This window comes from Antechinus flavipes, chromosome 5, assembly GCF_016432865.1.
Source record: "Antechinus flavipes isolate AdamAnt ecotype Samford, QLD, Australia chromosome 5, AdamAnt_v2, whole genome shotgun sequence".
Taxonomy (NCBI): Eukaryota; Metazoa; Chordata; class Mammalia; order Dasyuromorphia; family Dasyuridae; genus Antechinus; species Antechinus flavipes.
In genome coordinates this window covers 97,795,619-97,804,979 of record NC_067402.1, presented here as the reverse complement: position 1 = coordinate 97,804,979, position 9,361 = coordinate 97,795,619, and positions in this window count along the sequence as shown.

Sequence of the window (9,361 nt, the reverse complement as noted above, 5' to 3'; positions counted from 1 at the left end):
GGTTGGCCTTATTCTCTGACTGAGCAAATTACTCATTGTGTGTTATCATTTGGAAAGCATCGAGAAAGGTTCCTGACAAATGAAATATCCCTGACTTGTTCAATGATGCCACAATTAGAGATTCTTTCAGTTTAATAGAACTAAGCAAGTATTTTCAGAGTGCTTACTAGGTGCCAAACAGTATTAGGCACTGGAGTCACAAAGATGAAAAGCAAAATGATTCTTGCAGTCAGTTTACTTTCTTATATGAAGAGGGTAAACATATAAAAAAGTAAATAAAAATATTTGTTAGGCTCCTACTATGTGCCAGGTACTTGAAAGACAAATACAACTGAAAGAATCCTTTCTCTCAAGGTGCTTACATAGGGATCTTACCAACTTTTATATGCAAACATGTACAGAATAAATAGAAAGATAATAAATAAAAACAAAACCAAAATCATTACAAGGTAGTTTGAGAAGGAGGGCATTGGCAATTAGGTGGGTTAGGAATCAGGAAAGACTTGATGGAGTAGGGTTTGTATTGTGTCTTGAAGGAAAAAAGGCAGTGAGTGGAGGTGAGGAGGGAATACGTTTCTATCTTGAGGGATAGCTAAGGCAAAAAGATAGAGGAAGAAGATGAAGGAGTTGTGCAGAATGCCAAAATTAGAAAGAAAAATTTATACAGAACTAAAACATTTGGTAAAGCATACACTAACATTTGGTTGAATGGGAGGGGAGAGTGATCAGGAAAGACCTAATGTAGAAAAAAGCTTTTAGCTGAGCCCTGAAGAGAATTTGGAATTCTAACAAGTAGAGGTGAGGAGAAAAAGCATTCTAGATATGTTCTAGGTATGGGGCAGTAATTTGGATTCAGCTAAGTTTATCAGTACCCTTACTGAGAAGTAGCTTTTAATGGGAAGAGAAAGAGAATATTTGAATACAAGGTATATCAGAAGATGAGGGATGATGGAATAGATGTTTCACTATATTTGAGCCAGCCCTAAGGCAGCCCTCTCTAGTTCTATGATTGCACTCTTACAATCCACTTTGAAGCTTTATTGAAGCAATATTACTTTCCTGTGACTCATGAAGATTCTATTCACCTTTTCTTCAGCTCAGAGGGAATTCCCAAGGAGAAAGGAAATTCTGCTAGCAACAACCACACTACCAGATTCTTATCATTTACCCTTATCCTGGCATGAGTGAGTATAAAATCTATCAGAAAAATGTTATGGACTGCTGTCTTAATGGACACCTTTTTTCAACATGTGCTAACCCTTCTCTGTTAAAAGAACAGTTCTCCTTTTTTTCTTGCAACCTTCTTCATAGCCTTCTCTCCCAAACCCTTTCCACTCCCATCAGATCCCGATCCCTGAAAGAAATTCCCCCCTGGGGCTCTTTTTCTTGATTTATGACTGACTCTCCAAAAACCCAATTTCAGGAAATCATGATTGAAATCATGTCTCATTTCATTCCTTTCTCTCCAGTCACCTTACCCACATCACCTTGCCACTGTACTCTTTTCTCTACCACCTTCTGGTTATAAACCATGAATTATAATCAAATCAGTTTTGCAATTTTTTCTTAATAAAGTATGTCAGTCTACTTCTCAATGGTCCCAATCTCCATCCTTCCCAGAGTAGAGTACCCATGCCTGGCCATCATACCTTTGTATGTGTTATTTTTCCAGTGGAATGTAAATTCTTTCAAGGCAGAAATCAGCCTTCACTTTTTTTTATTTGTATCCCCAGTTCTTAGCATAGTGCTTGGCACTTAATAAATGTTTAATGTGTAATTTTAAAATTTTCTCCCCAGCAGTTCAGGAGGTTCAGGTACAATTGTAGAACTGGTAGAAGCACATTGCGAAACTATAAACAAAATCACAGAATATTAGAGGTGGAAGAAATCTCAGATTTTGTCTAGGCAAAATTGTAACTGCATATTTATCCCCCCCTCATTCCTAAGAAGTGACTGTTGTTCACTTAAAGTCTCCAAGTAATTTATATCTTACTATATCTTTAGGCAAAACATCCATTTTTGGACAGCTGTAATTATAAAGAAGTTTTTTCTTATATGAATCCCAAATCTGCCTCTGCACATCCACCTGTTTCTAGTTTGCCCTCTGGAGCCAAGCAGAAAACAAATCTGGTTTCTCTTCCACATGACAAATCTTTGATTATTTAAAGGTAAATATCATTAGTTATTTTTTTTTTAATTCAGTGCTTACCATATTGTATCTAGGATATACTGTAACCTATTTAACATGTAAAGAACTGCTTGCCATCTGGGGGAGGGAGTGGAGGGAGGGAAGGGAAAAATAGGAACAGAAGTGAGTGCAAGGGATAATGTAAAAAATTACCCTGGCATGGATTCTGTCAATAAAAAGTTATTTAAGAAAATAAAAATAAACAAATAAATAAAATCAGTGCTTAGCACAATGCTTGTCCTGTAGAAGATTAGCTGACTGACTGACTAAAGACACAATCATGGAATCTTAGATTTAGAAGGGACCTTGGAAGTCAGTGAGTTAAATTCATGCCTGAACTGAGCCCCATTTTTGAACAAAAAACTTTTCTACAGATTCCTTATAATTGTTCATTCTCCTTCTGCTTAAAGACTTCAGAGATGAGGAACTCATTTTCTCAAGAATAAGACAAACCACTTGTTGGCAGATTTAGTTGTTTGGAAATCATTTCTTCTATCAAGCCCAGATTGGCTTCTCAGTAACTTCTATTCATTGCTCCTAGTGCTGCCTTCCTGGGCAATCAGAAAAGACAATCTTTGCTCCATATACTATCCTTTCAGATAGATATTTGAAGAATTCTCTTCTGAATATACCAGGTTGTTTTTTTTCCCCCTGAACTCTAAAGCAAAGTAACTTAGTACATCTTCTTTAGAACCCTAAAGCAAAATAACTGAGTACATCTTTTAGACTTCATAAGACCTACCTGCTTTCTTTTTCAGCAAATCCAAGATCTGGAAAGAATTGCAGAAATTATGTCATCCTGCTTGGATGTGACAAAGATAAATTTCTTCTATGTCATCTTCAATGTTCATCCAGCCTTTGCTGCAGATCTCAAATAAAAGGGAGTTCATAATCTCTTGAGGCAATCTATTCTACTTTTGTGTGGTTGTAATAATAATTCTTCTCCCTTACATCCAGATGAAATCTGCTTCTCTAAAATTCACCCATGAGTCTTAGTTATGCCCCTGCGGAGTACAACTTCAGATTCTCTCTTCACACCTGGGTCAGAAAACAGAAAATATCTAATCTAAATCCATGAAGTGTACACTCAGAGCTGGTTTATGATCATCAAGTTGGCCCATTATTTTTGGAATTTATGGTGAAGTGTGCTAGAATCTGTGGAATTGAACAGCCAAGTCAGGTTTCCATATCTGCCTCTTGATTGGGAGATTCTTTTCGGCTTCCATCAGTGTTTATTTTGTGAGGTTCTGGCTGCTGATTCTCCAGGAAAGGAAATCAATAATTCATGTTGCATTTAGTTTTCCAAGGTCTTGGTGTGTGGCTCTACAATATGTTTCTCTGAAGCCTGTATATACCGTAGCCGCCCCATCTTCCCCCTCCCCCCCAAAAGCCAATATGAGAAGAGTAATTATGACTTGGCTTATGGTTCAGAACCATGTGCTGAATCCTCTGAGACTGAGATCTGTCGACAGGGTGTACAGTGCTGGCCATCATAATATCATCCTCATTTTTAACCCATTTCATCTGACTCTCATAACAAGCTATAATTTACAACTTTATAAATTATTTAATATTGATTCAGTATAGGTTGACTGCTTTCTAATGATACTGTGGAGCAGTATCTTGATTTCATAAAAGAAATATATTCAATTAACATTGGATTATTTCTGAGAAGCTTTACTACTGAGACATAATTTTAATGGAGATATTTGAATCTGTGTAAATTACAAGGGGTATTTTTTCTGTGAATTGAGTGTCCTGTATTCTTCCTGACTTTTTGTCTCAATTGCCTATTATTCTAAGTTTTGGAAAATTGATTAAGCAAGAGATGTCTTGTCTTAAAGCTTTTCTTTTGAAGTCTATAGCTTTCTGTCCATTTGTTTATTTGAAATTAGTTTTATTTAAAATTTAATACAAAATAAGAAAAAACAAGATAGAAAAAAGAAAGAAATTGAAAATGAAAACAAAACATTATCATGTGTCCAGCAAAACATTGGGAAGGATACAAAATTTATAGCAATAGATTTCCATTTCAAGAAAGCATGTATAATAATAGGAGAGATTATATATTCATGACTATCTTTTCTTTGTTTCTTTGTAAATTATTCTTTTTCTCTCTTCTGTGCACTTTTTACTTTATTATTTTCTTCCATTTTCATCATCATATGTACTCCTATAAATATATATATCTACATGCATATATATATATATGCCCCCACATATATACCTACATGTATACATATATACATACATATGGATATATGAATTTACACATTTGTAGACAAGCATTTAAAAGAACATTAATACGAATAACATAATGTAGATTGCTCTCTTAATTGAATCTTTAAGTTTGACTTTGAGATCAATGATTACAACCCCTACTTAATTTTTTTTTATGAATTCTGTTTCTGATCCTTGTTATACTATTTGTATGTACCTCTTATTTCTTATTCCTCCTAACTCTTCTATTTTAATTCAATTCCTAGCTTCCCCTCACTCATGAATCCTTCCTTTATCTTATCCTCCCACCTTTTTCCTCCCTCTTTATTCCTTTCCCATTAATCTACAGACTTTACCCCCTCTCCCATTAATCTTAACACCCTTCTATTTCCCACCTTATCCTATGCCACTTTTTCCTTCTCTTTTTATCCCTTTCACATTAATTTACACACCTTGTCCCAATACCATAAATCTACACACCTTTCTGTACTCTACCTTATCCTATTCCCTCCCTCCTTATTTCTGTATAGATTTGAAAGGTGCTATACTCTGCATATGTGTATATACATGCACACACACATATATGTGTATGTATGTATGTATGTATGTATGTATTGTTCTCTATTTAACACATTCTTAATGTGAGTAGGAACCCTCCTCCTCCTTCTAATGCTTCTATGTTGTTTCTTCCTCTGCACCTCATTCATATAGCATATTTATTATTTTTACCTTTTCCTACACAGTTTTATTTTGTAGAGTCAGATCATATTCAACTCTGCCCTAATTTCTCTTTTGAGCTACTCATTTACTGATGTCAATCTTAAAACATATGGTACAGATTTCCATGTAAAAAACATAAAAAACTTATCCTTGTTGAGTTCCTCGAAGTTAATCTTTGATATTGTCTCTTATATGTTAAATTTCTACTGAGTTTAGGTTTGGTTGAAAAAACATCCTGAAAATCTGCAAGTTGTTGCAAGTTCATTCAACATTATGACTAGTTTTGCAGGATATGATATTTTTGGCTGCAGGTCTAATTATTTTGATTGTCAATATATATTATTCTGAGACCTATGGTCTTTTATTATAGCTACAGATAAATCCTGTCTAATTCTAATTGTAGCTCCAGCATATTTGAACTGGGTTTGTTTATTTGTTGAAGAATTTTCTCTTTGATCTAGGGGTTTTGAAATTTAGTAATAATATTCCTATGTGTTTTCTACAAAGTATCTCTTTGTGCGGGTGATTTTTTTCTATTTATACTTTCCCCTCATGTTCTATCACTCCAGGACAGTTTTTTTTTTTTTTGATTTTTTTTTCTTGCATTCTTGGTTCAATATTCCTTTTTTTGATTGCAGCTTTCAGGTAGTTCAATTATTCTTATATTTTTCTCTTCTTAATCTGTTCCCCAAATTTTTTTTATTGTTTCACATTCTGTTCTATTTTTTTTTTCATTCTTTATATTTTGTTTTATTATTTCTTGTTTTCTTACAGCTTCACTAGCTTCCACTGATGAGGTAATGATCACCATAGGGGTAAATTACTGGATTCTAGCTAGCATGCCAGAGTTCTTTGGAGAACTATATAGATCCTGGGCAGAGATAGGGCTCAATGGAGAAGAAAAGAAAGTTGTTTTGATGGTTTGGAACTTAGATATGGATGTCTGTCTGTCTGTCTATTTTCCCTCCCCTCTATTTTGTTTAAAAGATCAAATAAAATCCCTCCTTAGATTTCTTGTTAACCTGAGAGCTTTCATCATGACTTATGGTCCATTTCCTTTTTTGTTGTAGATCATTGACAATATGAAATAATGGATGCTGCTGAATCCTGGAAGACCTGAATTTAAGTCTTAAATTTGATACGCAGTATATTTGTTACCAAGAATGTATAATAATGAGAGCAATTCCCCATTTGACAAATGGTCAAAGAATGTGAATAAGTAGTTTATAGAGGAAGAAATCAAAGTTATCAATAACCACATAAAAATGCTTTAAATCACTAATAATTAGAAAAATGCAAACTAAAACAATGCTTAGGTAACATCTGACGCCTATTATATTGGTTAAGATGATTAAAAAAGGAGAATGCTGAAGTGGATATGAGAAAATAGGTATACTAAAGCATTGTTGGTGGAGCTATGAACTAAGGCAACTATTCTTAGTAATTTGGAACTACATTCAGAAATCTATAAAATAGTGCCTATTCTTTGTTCCAGCAATACTGTAGTTTCATACTCCCCAGAAAATCAAAGAGTTGCTATAAATATTTCTATACTTATAGGTTCTTTTCCTCTTTCTTTGATATCCTTCACCCACTCTTTCCAGCTCAGATCTCACATCAAAAGTTGATCATTGAAATTTTGTTCTTGAAAGTAAATAAATATCTTGAATACATCTAAAATAGAATTCATTATCTAATTCTCCAAATTTCTCTATTTTTCTATTGGCAATATTTTATATTTCTCCTCACACAGGTTTTCAAGCAGGGGTCCTCAAACTACTGCCCACGGGCCAGATGCAGCAGCGGAGGATATTTATTCCCCTCACTCTGAGCTATGAAATTTCTTTATTTAAAGGCCCAGAAAACAAAGTTTTTGTTTTTACTATAGTCCGACTCTCCAACAGTCTGAGGGACAGTGAACTGGCCCCTATTTAAAAAGTTTGAGGACTCCTGAGTCTAGTCTCCCTTTCCCTCTCTCCCTCCTTCTTTCCCTCTTCTCCTCTCCTCCCCTCCCCTCCCCTTCCCCCCTTGTCCTTCTCTCCCTCCTCTCCCCTCCTCTCCCCTCCCCTCCCCTCTCCTCCCCTCTCCTCCTCTCTCCTCTCCTTCTCTTTCCTCTCCTCTCCTCTCTTCTCTTCTCCTCTCCTCTCTTCTCCTCTCCTTTCTTTCTATTCTCCATAAAAGTCATGTTCATTTTTACCACTATAATACCTTTTTCACTGTTTCTCCAAGGCAATCACTTATTACATGCCTCCTATATGCCAGACATTGTACTAAGTGCTAGGAATACAAAGAAAGATTAAAGAAAATAAGAGGATCTCTTATTTGAAAGAGCTCGCAGTCTGATGAGAGAACAGTATGCAAAGAAGTATATACAAACCACAGGTACAGATTAGACAAATTGGAGATAATTTTAGAGGAAAGATACTAGCATGAAGTACCTTCTTGTAGAAGGTGGGATTTTAACTGGGACCCGTAGGAAGTAAGGCAGTAGAGATTAAAAAGGGAAATGATTTCAGGCAAGAAGAGAAGTTAGTGAAGATGCCATGTCAGGAGATGAAATGCCTTGTTCAAGAAACAGCAATGAGAGTAGTGTCACTGTATCATGGATTAAGTGGAAGGGAGAAAAATGTAAAAATTTAACAAGTAGTAGCTCAGAGTCTTTACTTTACTTCAGGCTTCATTACTTCTCAGTAGACTATTGTGATAACCTCCTATTTAGTCTGCCTGCTTTCAGGCTTACTCTTTCCAATCCACACTTTTCAAAACTGTCAAATAACTAATATTAAGACACAGGTCTTACTGTCTTCCTTTTGGGGATAGGAATCCTTGGTGGTTCTCACCACGGTAAAATACAAAATTTTCAGATTTTCATTTAAAGTTCTCTACAATCTGCTTTATTTTCAGATGCGTACTAGCTGTGTGACCCTGGGCAAGTCACTTAACCCTGTTTATATCAGTTTTTCCTCTATAAAATCAACTGGAAAGGGAAATTATAAACCACCGCATTTTTTTTTTTTTTTGCTAAAAAAAACCCAAAATGGGGTCAGGAAGAATCGAATATGATAAAAAACAACCCAACAACAGCAACTGTTCCCTCAGTCCACCTACCATTGCTCTTTGTTCCACCCCCTTTCTTTACATGCACTATTTGTCTGTTATGTCTAGATATGTTCTACCTTCATATCATATCTCTTAGAGTCCTAGATTCCTTTATGACAGTTCAGGTCCCATTTCCTATACAAAGATCTTCCTATTATTGTGCACTCTCCTGAAATATGTTTACATGCTATAGCTTTCTTCTTCCCAATAGAATATGAAATTCTTGAAAGCAGAAGATATTTCATTTTTGTTTTTCCATCCCAAGTGCCTTCTATAAGCAGACATGTGACAAATGTTTATGTTAAATGGGATTGAGTTAAATCTAAGAATGGCAACTTTTGTCTCTGTGGAGATGAGAAAGCATGTTCATCTATCTAGAAACTTTTACTATTCAGTTTAGAAGATTGGGAACTATTTTCTGTCTTTACTCAAGGCTTTTTAAGGTTCCCCTATCCTCAGAGAGGTCAGTGGAATTGGACCTCAGGGATCTGTACACAAGAGTCAATGGGTAGTATTAGCTTCATCCTTATTAGGAGTTTTCTGTCTCTGGGGCTATATCAAGGGAGGGGATAGAGACTGGGCTAAGGCTGGAATGCTTGACATTTTCTGCATGGAGAAATAACCCTTGACTAAACTTTGAGGGGATAAATATGCTAATATCAATGGATATTATCTCTTTAATCTCTTAAAAAAGACTTTGACAGGGTTTCATACTAAAGGCTATTAAAAACTGAGCTAATACTATTTTAAGAAAAGTGACATAAATAGCATATTTGCAAAAGGTAAGGATAAATCATAACTTTCAGGATAGAAAAATATGAACAGTGAAATTCCCTAGCGAATAGAACTTGTCATTTAACATATTTATTTATAAATGATATAGAAAGAAAATACATTGTGAAATGATAATACTTAGCATTTCTATAGTAGAGTTTATATCTCTTATTTGATCCTTATTATAGCTGGGAGAAAGGAACTTTATTATTAAACCTATTTTACAGTCAAGTCTAGGATATTTTAAGGTCACACAGCTCGCAAGCCATCTAAGACTGAATTTGAATTCAGATTTTCTGATTTTAGATCCAGCTTGTTGTTCAAATGTTTTCAGTCTTCTCCATCTCTTTATGATCCTAT